The sequence below is a fragment of the Echinops telfairi genome, unplaced genomic scaffold (genome assembly GCF_000313985.2).
Source record: "Echinops telfairi isolate 266 unplaced genomic scaffold, ASM31398v2 ScPeMD7_6;HRSCAF=24_0, whole genome shotgun sequence".
Classification (NCBI taxonomy): domain Eukaryota; kingdom Metazoa; phylum Chordata; class Mammalia; order Afrosoricida; family Tenrecidae; genus Echinops; species Echinops telfairi.
The window spans coordinates 7,898,863-7,921,824 of record NW_022103902.1 but is presented as its reverse complement, the minus strand read 5'-3'; the positions used below and the strand labels follow the sequence as shown (position 1 = coordinate 7,921,824).

The following is a 22,962-nucleotide window of genomic DNA, read 5'->3' as shown; positions in this document are numbered from 1 at the left end:
TTAAACACTCTCAGGTTAAGCAGATATCAAGATCGCTTTATGCTGATTCCAACAACCAGAGGAACTTGCCAAACTGACAAATCAAGGTCTTCACTCTGTTGGATATCAGCCCGTCAGATGGGTTTCCTAGTTCCTGAAAATTTGCTTCTTGAGTCTGGCAGTTTCCTGTCAATCTATGTAACACGCTGGCTTCTACAGCTTATAAATTCCTACTTTCCATTCTACAGCTTCGCTACTGATTACGTCGTTGCTCTCTGCTACTGACGTGGCAGGAAGTCACCTGGAAGCCATTTGTGGTGACCTTGCTACAGAATTAGAACTGCATTTCCACAAGGGTCAATTTTACTTTGGTAAAATGTTGAATTCATCACCCACGTTTTAAAACAACTCTAGGAAAAGAAATGCCCCTACTACACCGCTGCATCCCTCTTCCCCCTTTCTTTGTCCATAATCAGAAGAAATAGATAAAAAGGCAGGATGTGGTCTATCAGCAAGCAGCTCTCCTTTGAAGATAGATAACAAAATGCTGCAGTTAAAAGTATATTTGTAATTGCAAAGCTACTCATCTTGAACAAATTCCAAATACCATTATCTTCCTTTCATCTCGGAAAAGCCTATTTCTTATTGTTCATGGCTGACACTGGTGGCTCCGTTAGACGCCCCATTCCCAACTATGGGAAAATGTTCCTTGGAATTTAACAATGTGACTTATTAGTTCTCACTTACAGGCCTGGAGTAGCTGCTTATGCTCTGTAACTGTTGTCGCCTGAGACATCCCTGCCTGCTTCCGGGCTGAAAGAACTCGCCCAGTAGCACACCCATCTGACCACCTGGCGACCCTTTCTCAATTTCTCTGTGTGCTGTCAGACAGTGCGCAGCCTCTCCTTGGGCAAAGACATCATCACAGTAGAAAATAAACTGCAGCGATGTAAAAAAAAAAGGGGGGGCCTTACATCTAATAAAATCCATTGGAATTTTTCCACATTTTCTGTTAGCGGAAAAATTTAATGTCAAAATCATGAAACAAAATTACTCTAAGAAAAGGGTCACTCACAAAATACAGAGCCAATAGACGATAGACTTTGGGGAACTGTTAACGGTATTTGGTCAGGCAAACAGTTCAAATATAGTCCACAAAAGCCAAATCTAACATTTAGGATTCCTCCATAAAGTCAGTACTGGTTTTCTTGACTGATAGCTTGAACGCTTAGCATCTTTTCAAAGGAGCAGTCACCAGGGAATTATGTGAACCTTCCGTGACTCAGAGCATCAGGATAGCATCGTCAGAAGTAGGATTAGAGAATGCTCATCAAAACAAATAATGCAATTAATGTGTGCCGCTTTCTCAGAATTAGAGAGAAACCCTTGCATAGCTGAAAGTTTCTGTGGTGAAATAGCCACTTTTGTTTCCCTGAAAAACGGCTTCCTACTGCCATATGGCAATGATTTTAATGATATTCAGGTGACACAGATAAAGCAATTATTTCAGAAATGTACCAGTCCACATCTCATCTTACCCTGACCCCCACCATTTGTGTGAAATACAAATACAACACGAAATCAGGAGGAAAATCTAATGAAGGACAGAGGGGGCAGCAGCAGAATAAATATATATATACATAATATAACAAAGGGCACAAAAATTGGATGATAAAATTAATCAATCAAAATATGCATATTTGATTAAATATGAAGTAATGTTCACATGATGCCTTTTCTTATTGTATGTACTCAAATTGACATGTATTATTTTATAAGTAGAAAGGAAAGCCAAAGAGTTGTTCTTTAAAATCAAGTATTTTCCATGTAATTTAGTGTACTAGAGGACAAAGTAGCAGGCTTCTAGAGGTACCAAATCAATATGCTGCAGTGGAAAATCATTTTCTCTTCCTGATCCTCTCTGTGATCATGTAACATCGTTTTGCACTTGCTCAAAATTAACTGTAATCACAGCAAGCAGCCCTTTGTCTGTAATTCAATTACTGTGGGAGCAATTACAGTTTGTGTATTAAGAAACGAAGTCTTTCCTTGTCCATATACCCAGAACTAAGGCAGAGTCTCAACATATCATATCCTAATTAAGAATGAACTCAGACATTCTGCGGCCTATTTGTACCAGGTAGCTTATTAGCGGATGCTTTGGGTCTAGTGGGGGAGTAGAATCATCATTCTGCTTCATTCCAGGTAGCTTAAGTGATTTCCACATTGGGATCAGAGGCCAGATTTACCTGGGTAGAGTGGTTCTCTAGAACCCTATAGTATCTTATTCATACAGCTACTATGGCCCTCATTACCTTGAGCAGAAATTCTTCTTGTTTGCAGATTTGTTTTCTCCATTTGATTAAAGCATGTTGTTGGACTGCAATTTTCAGTAATTCCAGATGACAGACACACAGAGCAGCAGAGCCCCCGTAGAGTGCCTTTGGCTGCCATCTTTATGGAAGCCGACTGCCAGGCCTTTCTCCTGTCGAGCCAGAGTGGGCTCCAAACTCTCGGTAAAGGGCCACCAGGACTCCCTAATTGAAACATACCTGCCACAAAGCATGCATTCAATAAAGGACGACTGAATGAGTGAATAAACTTTGCTAGAAAAAGCTGAATAAACTTGGAGACAAGGGTCAAAGAGCTGACTCAGGAAGTCCTAAGAAATCATCTGAAGCCTGCATGATAAGAAAACACCCATATGGAGCTCTAGGGGTACAGTGGGTCCCCAGGGAGAAAGCCAGGCTTTCTGATCCCATAGGGATTCATAGTCTTGAAATAAAGGAGCAGTTCTGCTCTGTCTCATAGGGTTACTATGAGTCAAAATCCACTCCGTGGCAGTGAGTTGGATTTTTCATTCACATAAAACTAGGTCGGCTTAACATGAAGGTTCCCGGCAACTTCAATCTTCTTTCCTTCCTCCAATATCGTTCATCTAACCCATGTTCTTATCATCGTTATGGATGTATTTAACATCTACCTTTTAAAAAGAGGAACAAAGCTAATTTTACGTGATTTCACAAGGACTGGTTTTTTCATAACTACAAATCATCCTTTAGATTTCCCAACACTGAACTGTTTTCTCATGACAGATGCTGAATCTATGCCATTTCATTTCTTGTTGGACTACAGGGCCAGCACTGAGAACATGCTTGAAAAAGTGCAGCGGTGGGCAGTCTCTTCCATGATCTAGTCTGACTTTATGACCAGCAGGTATTCGTTGCTAGGAATTTATATCTGCAGGCGCCATTGCTAGTTTTACTGTGAGACGGGGAAATAAAATTTACCCTCAGTCAAGCAACTGAGTGAAACTGTCCACCAGGTAATTGAGTGTAATAAAGTAGTGCAGGCAGCCCCTGGTTAGGAACATCCAACTATGGAACCCTAACATGCCCTTTAGTGTTATGTAAATTTGCCCTTTAGTGTTATGTAAATTTGTCCTAGTGTTGAAACCACTGAACCAACAAATTCTTCATTGCAATAATCTTCATAATCATCTTTGGCTTTTAAATCATGGGAAAGGTTTTGAGCCTTCTCTAGCATTAAAGCCATAAGAGCCATATGTACTTGTTCCGAATGATTTCCAAATTATTGGAGACACACTAAGAAACAAGTCTCATTCGTAACCTGGAGGCAGCTTATAAAAGTGTAGAAATGCTGTTGGGTACACGTTGGATTGCTAACTGTGAGGTCAGAGGTTAAAAACCCACCAGCGGCACTGCAGGAGAGAACGAGGCGATCTGCTCCCGTAACAATTTTCAGCTTCAGACACCTTAGGAGAGTTGCTGGGCGTTGGAACCAGCTCAGCGGCAGTGGGTGGCTATGTATCTTCTTCTTCACGTATCAGGAGTGCATTCTCAGAGTCCACGGGGTAGAAAGTTGAATTACTTGTTTGTTGCTGGTATTGTTTGGTGACAATGAGGGAATTCTGACCCTTAATTAATGGTGATATTCCATCCCTCTAATGAAGAAATTCTCAGTGAGGATGATTTTGGTAGCTTGAGTAGCATAATCTATAGCAGGCAGAATTCTTGCACCCACTGTGGAGGTAACATACATAATCAACCCCCCCCTTCCCACCTGTCCCACCCTCTGGCGCAACAGACAACAAATTCCCAACCACTGTGATTTTAAAAATATGACCTCAAGTCCAAACACTTTCTGGGGGCTGGGATGGAAGTGGAACATGATACAACCCCCAGATGAGAATCACGCCTCTAAATACAACCGATACATAACAATTCAAATAAAAACAAGCTTAAGTAAAACATTTTAATTTTTTTTTTCAAATTTTACAGACTTTTCCCTCTATGACTACATTAACAAAATCTCCTTCCCCACATAGTTCCCAATATTTGCAAGGCTCATCTACACTATATTTTTAAGGTGTTTTCTGGCAGCTTGAATATTTTTCTACATTATGACTGATCACTAAAAATCCTGATGTCATAAACTGATGTCAGCTTAAATTTCTGTTGATGACTCTATATATATACATGCCTAGTTCCAAGCAGATACCTTGTTAAAACATGTGACTACGACATTATTTAATAGCACCACCATCATGGCAGTAATCACTTTAAAAGACAGTACAGTAAACGAGTACATTGCGACTCCTTCCTGCAAAAGGCCACTATGTTCCCTTAAACATGAGCAAGCACAATGAGAAATACTGGTTTTTCAAGTTTAGGGCCCTCTGGTCAACAGGGCAATGCGAAGCAGATGAGTCACTTCTGAAATGTGAAGTACAATTCTAAAAATTTTAGACCAGTAACAAAGATTCAACTTGTTCAATAAAAGGTCATCTAGAAATGCATACCTATAATTCTTTTACTGTAAATATAAGAATTTTAAAAATCCATAGTGTGGAAGCTGAACCTTGGTTTCCCTTATCTACAGGAACAGCATGTTCTGTACAACCTGGTCAGTAACTGAAGAAGCCTTTTGAAAAACTGGTACAGCAAGATCAAAGCTAATGGAAGCACAAATGGTCTCCTGCAAATTACGGAAACAGTGTCATCAGCAGTATCTGATAAAAACCAGGCTTCTTCTGCATCTTCTGCCAAAATATCACACGAAATCACTGGGATTAATAATGTGGAATTAGGGACAACTTGCCTTTTAATATTACGTAAGTTTGCCCTCACTTAGAAATGACTGAACCACTTCTTCATCACAGCCACCTTTGATTGTTGCACATACAGCTGCTAAATCACGGGAAAGCCCTCGGCCTTTTCTTGCACTGAAAAACCCATCGTCACTGTGTGCCAATTCTGACTCTTAAGTCAATTCCAACTCACAGTGACACAATGAGTCTATGGGACAGAGTTGGACTTGTCCGAAGGCTTTTGGGACTGTAAATCTTTATGGGAAGATAATCTCAGCTTCTCATCTTTCTCCCCAACAGTGGCTGGGAGGAGGGGGGGTGGCGGTGGTGGTGTGGGTGGGGGATGAACCACAGACCTTGCAACTAACAGCCCAGCCCACGGTGCCACCAGGGCTTTCAATACCCAACCACGCCTACTGCCATCAAGTCAATTCCAACTCATAGTGACCCTGGATTTCCAAGGTGGAACCCAACACCCTTATCTTTCTCCCTTAGAGCAGCTGGTGGGTTTGAACAGCCAATCTGGAAGTTAGCAGTCCAACTGATAGCACCAAGGGACCTTGAACTAAATCCACAGAACCAAACTCATGACCATTCAGTTGATTCCGACTCATAGCGACCCTACAGGACAGGGTAGAACTCTTGTCCCCTGTGCGTTTCTAAGACTCTTTTTACAGGAGTAGAATTCCCCATCTTCCTCCTGAGGAGCGACTAACCCACTATGCCAGCAGGGCTCCTTTTTGCACGAAAGTAAAGCTAAACCAGAACTTTATGCACTTGCTCCGACTTACCGACAAATTTAACTCAAAGGAACTGATTTCGTACGTAACCCAGGGACTGCCTGTGTTATGCTGTCAGGAATAATTAAGCTCTGTCATCAATCTAAAGCCAGCCAGCATTCTCGTTTCACTTGAAGAAACTAATTCACCCTTGCTGTTTTCATTTCTACAAAAACTGTTCTACTTAAGTTTCTTTTTGGAAATCTTGGGCCTGTGAAGGTCAGTACATTTCTAGGTTCTTTGTTTTGGAAAGAAATACTTCTCAAGGGGGCAAATGAGTTGCCCTAAATTCTCACCTAGCTCTAGTTTTCCCAGGAAACCCAATGAGTTTATTTACACCATCCTTCAACTCTGTTCTGCAAGAACTTTCCCAAAAGTTCTTAAGAATCAAACAGCCCCATGTGGCCAATAAAACACCATCCGTTGAGTTGGCCTGACTCAGAGCAACTCTTTAGCACAGGGTAGACCTGCCACTGTGAATTCCTGAGACTAATTTTACTGGAGTAGAAAGCCGGATCTTTCTCCTGCATAACAGCTATTGGTGGCTAACTACTGACTTGTTGGTTAGCCGCCCAACTTGTGACCAATAGTACCTTTAAATTTGGGGCGAGGAAGTTTTGTTCTCTTGGCCTCTCCATCATTCAAAAACAGGACTGAACAGTCAGCGTTTGACTGTCTCCTGGTCACACCGCTACTTATGGGCTCCACAGAAAGCATGTCTGAGGGCTTGAATTATGTTGCTGTTGGACACTTTTTTCAAGTTTATGGAAGTTTACTTGTTGACGTTTACACTGCTTGGCCCCACAGAAGCTGCTAATTACTGTCAGATGCTGTCCTTTATTGAGAATGCCAGTTCTGATCCCTACTTCCTCTCAGGTTACCACAGGTGAACTGCCCCAATGACATAATTATAATGGGTGATAAAATTAATATGAGAAACTGATGCTCTTTAAACAAAGATGGGGTGGGGGATACATTTGTAATGAATAACTCCATGGAGGAATTTCAGGCATAATGGAACCAACACCAAAGAGGCTTTTTACAGAACCACCAGCACAAGGTTGCATGAAGAGTTAATGCTTGGACTGTACTAACATCTTCTTTATATTTGTTCAGTGTTACTTTGTTTTCAAATTTTAAAAAGAAGCCACCTTAATGCCAATAAAGCAATACAATAACCCTTTGTTTCTGGTATCTTCTAGCCACATAACATACCCCATTAAAGAGGCCACATTTTATTTATCTTTGTATGCCTGATGCTATTAATGTCCCTGGCACATATCGAGCAATAAATAATGCTGATCAAATAAATATGCATGCATCTGGAGAACTTACACTTTCAGAGAAATCCTCCTGGAACAAAAATGAGGAAAAAATGGAATCAATGCCCAAGGAAAGTCATTATCCTGAATTTTAAATAACACATACCTAATTCGTACCACGATTTATAAGTTCCATACTAGTTAGAAATTACACACCACTTGTCAGCTTCACAAAACAAGACATATGCTACGTTAAGCATGGCTGTGATCAATTATGAACATTATAACTTTCACGTTGTTTTCAACAAATACAATCCAATGGCAAATGATGACATTTTCCTTTGTCCCCCAAAAAACATTTTATTGGGAGCTAATACAGATATCATATCATTCCATAGTTCAATCATATCAGGCAGTATTGTACAATTGCTACCACAATCAGTTTCAAAATATTCTCTCCCTTCTTGAACTCCTTGACATCAGCTCCCCTTTACCCCTACTGTACCCCCAGAGACCATTATTCTACTTGCTATCTCTATAAAATTATGACATTTTCAATGAAACTACATTATAATTTAACTTTCAAAATTTAAATAAAGCCCTTCAATATGACAATGAAAATGATCCCATACTATCCTGCTGTTTAACTCCATTTTGTAGTCAATGCAGCTTGACAAAAATGTCAACAATGTGGAACTTGTTTTTTGTTCCTGATTCATAGCCCTGTAACAACAGATTATGACCTACTTGACGTTGGACAAGTAATGTAACTTCTTTGTATTTGGCATTCTTCTTTGTATAAAGGGGATAATAATAGTATCTGCCCAATTATAAGAATTCAACCAATTTAGAAGTCTAAACTTGTTATATAGTAGTAGTAGTGCCTTACTTACATTAACCATATTATTGCATTATTAATTAAACATTCAAAGAAATCTCAAAGAAGGAAAATGTATTAATTACTAGTCGTTAACCTAGTATAACCAAATAGCAACAAAGTCATCCAACACTATTGTTGTTGGGTGCCATAGGGACCCAATGAAATACTGAAGAAAGGGCTACACAATTCTGTACCATCCTCACAATTGTTCCCATGCCTGAGCCCACTGATGCAGCCACTGTGTCGATCCATCTCCTTGAGGGCCTTCTTTTTCACTGCCCCTCCAGTTTGCCAAACATGATGTCCTTCTCCAGGGACTTGTCTCTCCGGACAATATGTCCAAAGTCTGTAAAATCAAGTTTTGCCCATCCTTGCCTCTAAGGCCTTACTTCTTCCAATACAGATTCAGTTGTTACTTTAGTTGTCTGTGGAACTTTCAATATTCTTCTCCAACAATGCAATTCAGATCATCTATTCTGCTATGGTCTTCCTTAGTCAGCGCCAACTTTCACATGCATATGATGCAATGGAAAATACCATGGCTCGGGTCAGGTGCACCGTAGTCTTCAAAATAATATCCTTGCTTTTCAAAACTCTAAAGAAGTCTTAGACATGATTTACCTATTGCAACATGTCTTTTGACTGCTGCTTCCATGAGCATTGTTTGTGGATCCAAGTAACACAAAATCCTTGGCAACCTCAACCTTTTCTACTTTTATTATGATGCTACCTATTGGTCTAGTAGTGAGGATTTGGGGCTTCCCTGCATTGAGTTGTAATCCATACTGAAGGCTACATTCCTATGTCTTCATCAGCAAGTGCTTCAATCCCTCTTCATTTTCAACCAGGTTGTGTTGTCTGCAAACCACAGGTTAATAAGTTTTTCTCCAATCCTGATGATGCATTCTTCTTCATATAATCTAGCTTCTCTGATAACTTTCTCAGCATACAGATTGAACGACTGAACAACTATGGTGAGCGAATACAACCCTGACACACACCTTTCCTGATTTTAAGCCATGTATTATGGCCTTGTTCTGTTCACACAGCTGCCTCTTGATCCATGTACAAGTTCCTCAGGAGCACAATGAAGTGTTCCTGAATTTCCATTCTTCTCAGGGTTATCCACAGTTTATTATAGTCCACACAGTTGAATGCCTTTGTGTAGTCCATGAAACACAAGTAAACATCTTTCTGGTACTCTCTGCTTTGAACCAAGACCCTTCTGAAATCAGCTATGATATCCCTTGTTCCAGGTTCTCTTCTAAATCTGGCCTGAACTTCTGGCATTGTCCAATGGCAACTCACACCAGGTATGGTGCTAAAAAACAAAAAACTGAGCCCACTGCCATCAAGTTGATCCAAACTCACAGTGGATCTAAACAGTGTTTCCAAAGCTGAAAACCTTTGCAGGAGAAGACAGCTGTGTCTCCTGCCTATGGAGCAGTTAACCTCAGCGCTTGCAGTCCAATGCTTTCCCAACAGCAGCACCAGGGCTCTCAGTGGCCTCATTACTAAATGGTAGAAGTAAAAGAATATGTCTGTATTTCAAACATTTAGGAATAGTTAAAATACGCTAAAATATTAGATATATAGGGGAGGTTAGAAAACAATGGATAGTGACAAAGAACACATAAAAAATGTATTTATTGGCATGAAAATGTATCCAAGATGAACTGTTTAAAACAAAACCAGTTACATTTGATATAGTTAGTGTAGATTCTTTTTGAAAAAATACATATAGTGTGTGGATATATATATATATAGATATGTAGTAGACTGTAAATAAGCTTTCTTTTTGTTAATTTTATTTTCTAATTTCTTAGCTTAAAACACAAGTAATTTAAGACATTAAAGGAAGAAAGCACCTACCTATACCACCAGTAGTCATATAAACAATAGCTTTTGAAACACTTTTAGGCTAATCAGAGATTAACTAAGGCATTTATGTACTTGCTATAATATAAAGAACAAAATGTTTAATTATTAGGAAAAATAATGCAAATAAAGACTTCTTCCACAGGATAAGAAATGTTGATTCTCAGAACCTTAATTCAAAAAGGATTTTGAAAACAACTGAAATAGACTTCATCTCTCTGTCTCACTCTCTCTGCTCAAATATAACATCTTCCTACATCTGGCAGAAATGCAGATTTACTTTCTAGTTGATAGCTAGTCTAATAAAGGATCAGATATTTCTATGTTTTCCACACTGTTATAAAGTGAACAATGTAAACCAGTGAAGAAAACAAAAACAGGTGTTCCTAATCTGGGTACCAACGTCATGCTGTCTTGGTGAGCATGTCAGGATACTGTACAGATGTTGCCCATGATGAGGGAGCAATATTGAAAAGCAAAACCCACAAAGGAAAAACTAATAAAAACCTTTAATCCTAAATATTTTAAAGTTCATATGATTCCAGAGATCCACGAATGATCAAACATCAGCAGAGATTGTAGTTTCAATGATACTTTCTAGTCAAGAATGGTGCAGGTGGATTCTAAAGACAATGATAAGGTGCCACCTAGTGGGCGATTTTGTAAAGCTTCCATTTTCTTACAAGCTTGAGATAATGTAATTTTCTTAAAGCAACTCTGAGGAAACAGTCATTTTACCATATTTCCTGACCAATTTCTGATCTGAAAGACAACAATGTATTAACAAAAACAAAACACACACCTTACAAGTTAAGGTGCCCCTGCCACCAAACTCAGGGAACAATTATTTCCCAAGTGGTCCCAAGACCAATCATGGAAGTATGCACAGGTCAGAGAAAGGAGATCTACGTTATGAACTGGCTTCCTCGGGAACATTATGCATTCTTATCATTCACTTCAGATGATACTAATAAAATCTTAGCATCATTTTATCAGGGTGCTAATTATTGTTACTGTCTCCTTACATTATATGTAAACAAACTCACTTAGTCTAAAGAAGCAACAGCAAGCATTTAGAAATCCCTGATGGTGTAGTGGTTTACGAGCTGGATTACTGGCCGTAAGGTCAGCAGTTCGAAACCACCAGCCAATCCATGGAGAAAGATATTTAGTCTCGAATACTCAACAGAGTAGTTCTACTCTGTTCTATGGGGGCACTAAGAGTTAGAATTGACTCCGTGCCAGCGGGCTTGGTTTTCTGGTTTTGGAGACTTCCTGGCAAAGCCTTTCGCAGTATTATTCTCCTGAATGGGCAGAGTTGCTATGGTCCTATTTTACCATCTGGAGTGACAGTAATACAAATGATGACCAATTAAAATAAAATTAATAAAACAATCCATGTGGCGGAAATCAACCCAGATGTCCATTAACAGGTCAATGAATGGATGATGGATCAACAAAATATGGCATATACATGTGATGGAATGGTATCTAGCCATAAAGAGAATGTCATCCTTATAGCTGCTACGTATATGATGAACCTTGGCAACATTACACTAAGTGAAATAAGTCGGTCACGATCCCACTTAAATTAAATGCCTAAAATATGCCAAATATATTAGTGGTCTTATGTGGGGCTGGGGTGGAGTCAGGCAATGGGGAGCTGCTGCTGAATGCATACAGTTTGAGGGGCAGAAATATTTAGAACATAGTAGTGATGGTTATACAACTTGTAACTCAATGCCATTGAGTGGTTCACTAAAAAATTACTTAAATGTAAATATTTTGCTACGTATATTTAACCACAATAAAACAGAGCCTATGTGGTATAAAGACATAGGCAAGGCAAAATGAAAGGGTGAGATAATCATCTATATAATTATAGTAGCAGTCTGATAATTCAGGATAAACATTTGGGGTTAGCCTTAATCCGAGGAGATCCACAATTGATATTCTAGTTACAACAGACTCAATCATTTACGCTTGGAAGCACGGTCTATAAATACTCTTGAGGAGCTTTTGTTTACCTATATATTTGTATACTTCCATTAACAAGAAATCATCAGTTTTTCGGGTTTTTTTCTTTCCTTCTTTCAATACCCTTTCACTGGTCCTATGCAAAATCTTTACTCTGAACAGAGTTGTTTGCCGCAGGTTACAACCATCCAGTTCCTTGGGAGCACTGTAATTCTTCTCCTGTTCCTGGTGCCATGTTTAACATATGGGATTATTTCTCAGTTCTTTGAGATCTGACTTCAACATACAGATGAGGAAAACCAAGGTCTAGAGCAATGGTGGGGAACATCTGGCCCGAGGGCCAACTATGGTGCTCGAAATCATCCACAGCAGTTCACATCACAGAGCTCACCCAAAAGAACAGTTCTAGCTGTCACATTAGGGGTGAGCTAATGAAATGTTTGTCCAGTATGGCCCATGAACGATGCCGTAAATATCCAAAATGGCCCTGGGCAGGAAAAGATTCCCTACCTCTGGCCTAGAAAGTCATTGGCTAGCTCAGGTGCATCAAACTAATTTGTGACAGAGTACAAAATACATGCCGTTTGGCTCTGAAACAATATATTGCAATCTTCTTTATTCTTCTCCAAATATAAATGGAATGTTTCCAAAAATTCTACTTGCGGTGTTCCAGTCTTGCTTTCAATCAATAGGTCTATATGGTAACTGCTTCCCAAGAGTGCTGGAGGGGCCGACAGAGGTGTTAAAACAGTGAGCGCTTCCACAGACAGAGAAGGAAAGGCACAGGTACAGGTGAAGCCGATTCTGTAGGGCGTCTAGACAATGACTCTCATAAGCAGCTTAGGAAACCAGTAAGCAGACCCACCAGGCACTAAAATTGGGACCTTTCATGTTTACTCAGGAAAAAGGCCTGTTAATGTTCCACCAATGTTGTCCTTCCTCCTGTTAGGGGACCCTGCTCTCTTAAAAGGTGCACAGAAGGTTCACACACTGACCCTGTTCTGAAGTGAAAAGGCCCGAATTTTTATTTCAAAGCCATCATCTTTTTTACCTCCCCTCGCCTCAAAGAATAAGTATCCACACAACTCTTTTAAACAAGTCTTTTTTGGTAAGCTCTGAACCAATTCTAAACTTTTATTTTAGGTCTTCTGGTAAAGTGCCAGGCAGTTGATATTTTTATTTTAACTAACTTTAAACTGTGGTTCAAAGGTGTTCTATGCTATTATTTTATGATTTATTTCCGCAGTTTATATTCATCAGACCATATTCTGACAAAGAAAATGCACACAAAAGTAACAGTATGAAAACTTGGATTTGAGAATTGACTCTAAGCTGGAGCATGCTTTGGCTCTATCACCGCACTAGAGAATTTCGGGTTCCTTCCATCTGCCCTGGAAAAAGCCCTTCCCGACTAAAATTATTTTAAGGCTCTATTTGCTAAAAGAACACTTCAACCCAGAAAACTTATCAGGCCTGTCTCTAAACGACTTCAGCAAAAGCTCTAACAGAAGCCCAAGGAGCATAATGACGGGACCCAAGCTAAAAGGGGCTCTTTGTCGGTTATAAGTGAATTGCTTTTGAGAAAGTCTCTGTAGACATCTTACGTTGGCTCCTCCTCTATACAAACTGCTGTGGGAGCCTAAGAAAAGCAGCTTTCAAACAGTTGAGTTCCCAGATTTGGAATGGCTGCCGGCAGGCTGCAACGGCTGCCAGAGGAAGAGGGTGAGTCAAAGCAATTCTTTGCATCACACTCCGCAATGCCTTCCCCGGCACTGGCAGCCGCACACCAGGATCAAAGACATCCAGCCAAATGTCAAGAGTCTCAAAGCCATTACTAGCATGAATGTTTCCAATGTGAAACTTTCAAAATGACATACACGTTTCAAAATCAATACATAGGACCTTTTGGGGGGATTCTACTGGAAACCTGGAATAATCTGTGAAAAATTGAAAGGGTTATACTTATAAATTAAAGTATTTGTTAGAACAGTCACATGTGACCTTTGGATGAAAGGCATGACTGGCTCATTAAAAGAATCAAGTGTAATCAACAAACACAGCTTTTAATATCAGTTATCTAATCAGGTTATCTAAAAAAAAATCAAACAAGAATGTCTCATTTTCTGGCCTCTATCAACACTTATTTCCAAATTTTAAGGCGAGGAAAGCATTTACTGACAGACTTTTTTGGCCTGAAATATTTATTTTCAAGAAGACTATTAAAAGTTTGGGTCACAACGATGAAACATATAACTTTCCTCTAGTTCTTTAATGCTTCCTCCCCCCCAATATCATGATCCCAATTCTGCCTTGCAAATCTGGCTAGACCAGAGGATGCACATTGGTACAGATAGCAACTTGAAACACAGGGAATCCAGGACAGATGACTCCTTCAGGACCAGTGGTGAGAGGGGCAAGGCCTGGAGGGTGAAGGGAATGTGGGGTAGAAGGGGGGAACCAATGACAAGAATCTAAGTATAGCCTCCTCCATGGGGGATGGACAGCAGAGAAGAGGGCGGAGGGAGACATCAGTGTAACTTATGACAAAACTATAATAATTTATGAATTATGAAAGGTTCAGGAGGAAGAGGGGATGGGGAGGGAGGGGGAAAATGAGCAAATGATATTGAGGGCTAAAGTAGAGGGCAAATGTTTTGAAATTGATGAGGGCAACAGGTGTACATATGTGCTTGACTCAATGGATGTATGTATGGACTGTGATAAGAATTGTACAAGCCCTCAATAAAATAATTTTAAAAAGAATGAGGGTAACAAATGTACAAATGTGCTTTATACAATTGATGTATGGATTGTGATGAGTTGTATGAGCCCCCAATAAAATGACTTTTAAAAAAAAAGAACCAAATTAAAAACAAACAAACAAAAGTGTTTGAGTCAAATATAGAAGTTTGAAGAATTTTTCTTTCTAAAGAGAGTGATTAGCTTTACATTTTGTGGACCAACTGCTCTGGAATTAGTTCGTTTCTGTCCTCCAACATAAATAAAGTATTTGAAGACAACCGCTGAAGAACCCCACTCGTTATATAAGCTCCTCTCTGAGCCTTCTCAGGGATCACTGGTGGTGGAAAGCTTGCACACTGGGCTGTGATTTACAAGGTCAGCAGTTCAAAACCATCAGCAGCTCTTAGGGAGAAAGAAGGGGCTTTCTATACTTGTAAGCAGTTATAGTCTCAGAAACTCATAAGGGCATTTCAACTCTGTCTTATAGTCTCTATGAGTCAGCATTAATCAGAAGGCAGTAATTTTTTTATGAGCTTTTTAGATAGGCAAAATAACTTCCCAAAGTAGAAAAGGTATATGTTTAGACATTATGAAATTTCTCTCTCCAAAGTAGGCTTCTTACTTTTAAAAAGTAGCTCAGTAAGTAGCATGCTATACTAAATTTCAAAAGAGTTTGTAATAGACTATAATGTGATCTAGGATAAGACACATTTCTAAAGAAAAATTGGAATGGATCTTACTAATGTGATCTTGATATCTCTTTATAGAGAGCAATTTCTAAGTAGGAAGATTTCATCTTAGTCAGCAATATTGTATTTTTATTATTCAACAGGCTGACAGTTTTAACTTTTAGCTATACTCTGAATTTTGTGAGAAAAGTTTACTAATTAAAAAGGAAATAAATAATATGATTTCTGTGGTCTTAATGGGGGAGATGTTAAAACAAAACTATTGGGTTTTTTAAAAATGTCAAAGGAAGTCTTACTAAAAACAGATTTTATCAGAAATTTTGACCTTGTCGATATAGGATATAAACATTCACTATCATGCCCCAGGAAAAACTCTTTGTCCCCATTAAGCAAATCTCATTGGCAATACACCCCATACAAAGTTTTGCTATTGTGGAACTCCTCATACCATTTCTACTATAAGAAATGTTCTTTTCACCCCCACTTGTGCTCTTTCCTCCCCCCTCAAAATTCTGCTGAAAACTCACTAAGTCTGGAACTCTTTTCCTTATTAACCTCATCTGACTTGGTTTAGGGATTTTAAAAAATATATTCTTATATTTATTTTGAACCCCTACTTCTCAATTGAATGACAAAATCACAATATTCCAGACTTGAAACAAACTTTAGAGAGTAGCCTCATTAGCTTCCTCATTGAATGAATAGAAAATCCAGATTCAAATTAAGAAATTTGCTCACGGCCTCAGAGCTTATTCACGGAGAACAAGCTGGAACTAGTACAAAATTATCCATAAGGTTTTGGTTTTTCATTCAGCGTTGAGCAAGTTTGAAAATCAACATTTCTGAAGACAACTGAAGTTTACTCATTTCAGGTTTAAAAATAGAAAATACATGGCAAATCACTGACAGCAGAAAATATAAACAGTGTTTATGTTATAAAAAGTCAATGGTCAATCCGCATTCAAAATATACTGACCACTCACTGCTATGTCATCCTTGGAAAAAAGGCTAAAATAATGCAGGAGAAATATTCTCAAGGAAAGCGTGCTGGCTCCTTCAAGCCACATTTCAATGGACTATGACACTCACAGATACACATTATGTACACTCTTATTCATATGCTGTGCCCAGCTACCTTTTCAGCCTACTCAACTTCAAACTCCAGTTCCTATTTTACTTAAGGGACTACCCAGGATAAGGAACTGGCAAGGACAACAGTTTCTACCTTCCGTTAAGTAAAGTTGGCAACCAATTGAAAAGTTTGAAGTTGAGCTGAATATAACGATTCATGTAATTATGCTATATTACTAAAAAAACATTTCACTAAAATTTTTTTTTAAGTTTCATTAAAATTTAGAGTTCCTGGATTAACACCAATTTATTTTGTCTGGCAGTTTATATTTGGTGAAGAAAATATATTGTATTCTGCTGCTAACCAAATGGTTAGTGGTTCAAACCCACCCAGGGGGTTCTGGGAGAGAAAACCTGACAACCTGCTTCTGTAAAGAGTGAAGTTGAGGAAACTCTATGGGGTAATGCTACTCAGTCACATAGGGCAGCTATGAGCTGGGATTGATGCAATAACATCATTACGTCTAAAGTAGTTAGGTCATTTCTACTAATAGGTCAAATCCTCTCACTAATTTTTCAGCTTGTGATGTGGTGGAGAGAGCAAACTTTCTAAAATGACCGCTGTGTACTAAGAGTTATATAAGAGCATAAAAGTAATTAATGTATTTATTTTACATTTGGGGAGCTCTAATGTTCAATATATTATTCAAGACCTTGGACCTCATATAAAAGTCACCATACAAAGGTAGGATTTTCAACTTAGTCAATTTTAGTGAACTTCATCACTGGTTATGGTGTGGTGCTAAGGGCTTTCCACAACCATGATAGAGTTATCAGAGGTGGAGCGGTTCAAGAAGAAATTGAGAATACATGATTCTGAAAAGTATTTCTGAGAATAGAATTTTAAAATTTATTTGCATTTCAAAATTTGGTGAGATTTATTCTTTCAACAGATTCTTCTATTAAGAACATTTAGTTATGTCAGAGATTTATCAACACTCTTTTGCTCTTTAAATATTTTCTTTAGTAGTTTGTCAAGGAGATAATCAGCTTGCTGTGCTATATGGACCTAATAAAATGTGTGAATAGTTTTACGTGGCTGCATGATACTTTACAGTTCCTAAAAATTTTGGATCATTCTAAATCTGTATGTTCTTACCTGGTCTATTAGAATTTATTTTCTTTGGTGAACTAAAGTAATCATCTTGTTTTATCAAATAGCACATAAAATTATAATTTTTTCCCCTTTTGAAACATATTGAGATGTTTTTAAAAATATTAAAATATTTCACACTAATCTTGAGTTAAATATGTTAATCTTTTCCTTTGAGAATCAAAAGAAAGCTAAAAATAACTTTGGGTTTGGGCACTCAAGTCCTGTTATTAACAGTCTCAATGATATTTAGGTGCAAATTGCTCCAAATTTCAACATATGAATATGCTACGCTTGAATGTTGAATCTTCAAGTTGCAGACAGAAGTTCTTATTACAGCAGCCAAAATCCAATCTGAATGCTTATTTTGATTTCTTTATACTACCAAAATCAAATAACTTTTGTTGGGCCACTACCGACACTCAGCTGAGTCAATGAACATATTTCAGACAGCTGCTTCTTATTTGTAAACCTAAAACTTGCTAAAGAAAACACAGGTTAGACAAAAAGAGATACCACACTGGGATCCATCAGGAAAACAAGTCCAAAGAGCGTGTCCATAAAGAAAGGCTTCCAATTAGTAGCTCAATGAGGAATCAACTATCCAAGTTGTCTACATAAACTTCTCTTAACCAGAAGACAACCCACAAACATTCCTAGGTTAACCACATTTGGGGGAACATTAGCTTTTAGGGAAAAGTGACAATTTATAAAAAGAAGCTAGTATCAATGTTATTCCAAGAATGTTTTGGGAATGTAGAGGATATTGTTATCAGTAGGGCAATTTGGTTGGTGTCTTCTATATACGAGGGGGCTTCAAAAAGTTCATGGAAGAATCCCATTTACTTTAATTCCATTTGTCTGAGAATATTTTGAAGCCCCCTCATATCATATCGGGTGTCTCTATGAGTACCATGATAGTACAATGGACTGACCCCCCAAAAGAAACACATCTGTCTTGGAAGAAGCAGTCAGAAAGGCAAGGATGGTGAGACTCCCCCTCACGTCCTTTGGACATGTTGTTAGGAAAGCACAGTCACTGGAGAAGGGCATCATGCTTGGCGAAATAGAGAGGCGATGGAACAAAGAAAAGTCCTCAAGGGGATGGGCTGCCAGGGTGGTTTCCACAAGGGCTCAAGCAGAAGAGCAATGGTGAGGGTGGCACAGAACCGGGCAGTGGTTCGCTCTGCTGTACGGAGGGGCACTGCCAGTTAGAACTGACTTGATGGTATCTAACAACACGAGTCGGAATTGACTTGACAGCAATAGGCTTCCGTTGTGTTATACACTTACATTTTGTGAATTATTAATCATTACAGTTATGACAATACGATGATAGTTCCATTAGAAAAAAAAGCTTCACTGTTAAATTGCTAGATTTCTTACCAATTCAGACAAGCCTGATAATATTAAACATTTTTATTCATAAGTATTGAAATAAAAAGAATGTTCAGGTAACTTTCAAAAAAGGAAATTAAATGAATTAAAACTTTTCCCTTCGCAATTCTGTTAATCCCATAAGTTTTTAATTCTCAGCAACTGAGACATTGGTTTGATTACACAAAAAAACATTATTTGGTAGAGGCTCTTACACCCATTTTAAACTGATATAAAATACATTCACAAACCAAATTTTGTTTACTGGACTTTTCTCTTATCAGAATAAAATTATTTTCTAGAGTACTAGAGTTGAGAAATATCTGTTTCAAACTTTCCCAAGTATACTGTGCGTGATATAGTGCATGTGTATATATATAATATACAAGAATATCATCTTAATCTGGATTCACTTAATATTATTGGGATAAAAAAATCCATCTGTTCTTCTGCAATTCCACGCTTCATGAGTCAGAAAAGCTTGGCTTTCGCAGTCAGACAGGCCTGGTTGTGGAATCTGACCACTATTAATTGGCTAATTTGGGGGTTGAGTTCACTCATCTTAAAAATAGACTACAAACTACTTCAAGGGATGGTTAGAAAAGAAAAAAGAAAATCAATGTAAAAATATTTTCAGAGTGTTTCACATATGTTGTCGTACATAGTTACTTGGCGGTGGGTAGAGGACATCAGCTAACATATTTCTTTCCTCCATCAAACTCATAAAGCCACCTCACCAAGAGATGATTATAGAAACTTCTAGTGATAATTCCCATTTTCACATTAATTTCAGTAATTTGTCCGTAATCATCCTTAGATCTTTTAACTTCTGTATATAAACCCATCACCAGCCTCCACAGTCTACCCAGAGATTTTAATCTGATGGATAGCCCAAATATTTTTGGTGTCCTCCTATTTCACCCTCGACCTGCACACACAAAATCTGGTCTTTCACTACATGTATTTCGGAAGATGTCATCAAAGCCCAAGCCCCAGATCATGGCTGGTTTCTTGCCTCTTACCATTTTCCCGCACATCTATTTAAAATGCTTATCTTTCCGCTTCCCTTCTCCATGCAGGTCAAAATGATCCCGACTCAAAATAACCTCTCCTCCCTCTGAACACCGTATTTCTACAGCATGAGCCGTAAACTTTTCTATTATTGTCTTGAATATTAACCTTTTCTATTATTGTCTTAAATGATTATTTTAAGTCTGTGACTCTTAGTCTCCTTTTGTGGCTCACTACAGATACATCTACACCACCATCATCAGTAGACTCTTAATTACAGACAGTGAGTTTCAACTGTAAAATCCCTAGTGAGTAGCATAGATTTAAATCCTGTAAATTACATTTTTCTACCTTTTATCCTTCCCACAAATGTAAGCTCTGAATACAGCAAAAGGGTATACCATACCAATAATGGTCACTAAAGCCCCATAAAAGTATAAATGAAAAAAAGAGAAATATAATTCATGATTTCACCAATACAGCAACTTGAAGAAAACTAACTAAATTAAATGCAAGTCTTAACAGCAAATCAAAAGGTATCTCTGGTACATTTTTTAAAGTTTTAAGGAAGAAGAAAACACCCTTAATCAACTCATGAGTAAATTCTATGTTCTTGAGTTTAATCATGAAAGACCAACCAGCTGGCGGATTGGCAGCCCTCCCAAAAGAGGCCTTCTGCAGCAGAGTGAGCTAATGCAAAATATCTTTTGATCTCTTGACTACTGCACGGATTATTATTTGTGATTGGAATGCAAAGGTAGGAATAAAAAAGAAGGACCAGTGGTTGGAAACTATGCACTCGGTGATAGAAAGGACGCTAGAGATTGCATGACAGAAGTTTGTGAAACCAACAGCGTGCTCATAGCACCTGCCTTATGCAACAACACAAATGGGGACTGTACACATGGACTTCCCCTAATGGAATACACAGAAATCAAATGACTGTATCTGTACGCAGACACGATGGAGAAACTCACTATCAGTCACAACAATCAGACTAGCAGCTCACTGTGGAACAGACCATCAACTGCTCAAATGAAAGTTCAGGATAAAGCTGAAGAAAAAAAGAAAGAAAGAAAAGAAAACAAGTCCACAAAAGGCAAAATTACAACCTGGAGTCTATCCCACCTGAATTTCCAGACCATCTCAACAACAGATTTGAGGCACTGCACAGAACACCTAATGAGCTGTGGGATGATATAAAAAGTTCATGGAGAAAGCATTTTAAAAAACGGGAAGAAAAAGATCAAAGTAGATAGCCTAAGATATTGAGACTTGTTCTTACTCATAGAATAGCTAAAGCATACAGAAGAAATGATTAAGTAAAAGAATTAAACAGAACATTTCAAAGGGCAGCTCAAGAAGTAAAAGTATTATAATGAAATGCACAAAGAATTGGAGTTAGAAAACAAAATATTATAGTAAAATATGCAAAGACCTGGAGTCCTGGAGTTAGACAGCAAAGTGTTATAGTGAAATGTGTGCAGACTTAAGAGTTAGAAAACCAAAGTGGAAAAACTAGCTCAACAGAGGCTGAAAGAATAAAGAACAAAATTTAAGCCTCAAGTTGGCGTATTAAAAAGATGCTATGAGCCCTTGGTATCAGCTCATTTTTTCTTCCCTCTCCCCACTCCCTGTTCCCCTCTCCCCCGTGAACCCTGATACCAAGGGCTCAAGTAGAAAGCAAATGTTTCGAGAATGATGAGGGAAACAAATGTACAAAAGTGCTCGACACAATGGATGTATGTGTGGATTGTGATAAGAGTTGTACAAGCCCCCATAAAATGATTTAATTATTAAAAAAAGTTCAACAATAAAAAGATGTATGGACAAAATACTGAGAGATGAAGGAAGCATTCAAAGAAGAAGAAAAAAATATACACTCACTGTAGCCCAAACTAGTAGACATCCAACCATTTAAAGAGGTAGCTTATGATCAAGAACCAACAGTCTTGAAGAAAGAAGTCCAAGCTGCATTGAAGGCATGAGTGAAAAGCAAAGCTCTAGGAAGTCATGAAATGCCAACAGAAGTGTTTCACTAAGCTAATGAAGCACTGGAAATATTCACTCACCTGTGCCAAGAAACTTGGAAGAATTGGCCAAGTAACTAGACAAGATCCATATAGGTATCCATTCCAAAGAATGGTGACCCAACGGAATGTGCAAGTTATAGAATATCATCTATAACACATGCAAGAAAAATTTCCCTAGAGAAATTCAACAATGGTTGTAGTAGCACATGGACCTGGAACGGAAAAAACTCAAGCCCAATTCAGAAAATGACATAGAACAAGGTATACTATCATTGCTGATATAAGATGGACGTTGGGCTGAAAGCAGAGAAAACTAGGAAGATGTTTACTTATCTGTGTTTTACTGACTATGTAAAAGCATTCAAGTGTGTGGACCAAAACCAACTATGAATAGCATTGAGAATAATGGAAATTTTAGAACATATCGTTGTGCTTATACAGATTCTGTACACTGAGAAGGGATCAGGTATCAGGCATCAAAGAACAAAAAATCATATCATTGTGAATGAGCGGGAGTGTGGAGTGGAGACCCAAAGTCCATCTGTAGGCAATTGGACATCCCCTTATGGAAGGGTTGCGGGGAGGAGATGTGCCAGTCAGGGTGCAGTGTAGCAACAATGAAACATACAACTTTCCTCTAGTTCCCAAATGCTTCCTCCCTCCTCCCCCATCATGATTCCCAATTTTACCTTACAAATCCAGCTAGACCAGAGGATGTACACTGGGACAGATAGGAACTAGAAACACCGAGAATCCAGGACAGATGATCCCTTCAGGACCAGTGGTGAGAGTGGCGATACCCGAGGGTGGAGGGTAGGTAGGGTAGAAAAGAGGAACTGATTACAAGGATCTACATATAACCTCCTCCCTGGGGGATGGACAGCGGAGAAGTGGGTGAAGGGAGACGTCGGACAGTGTAAGATATGGCAAAAAAATAGTAATTTATAAATTATGAAGGGTTCATGATGGAGAGGGGAGTGGGGAGGGATGGGAAAAAATGAGCTACTACCAAGGGCTCAAG

General features: G+C 38.6%; 1 protein-coding gene across 6 annotated transcripts in view; it reads right to left on the bottom strand.

Moving 5' to 3' along the window:
- BBX (BBX high mobility group box domain containing) overlaps positions 1 to 22,962 on the bottom strand; it is a 317,543-nt gene that overhangs the window by 146,329 nt on the left and 148,252 nt on the right. The window lies entirely within an intron of this gene.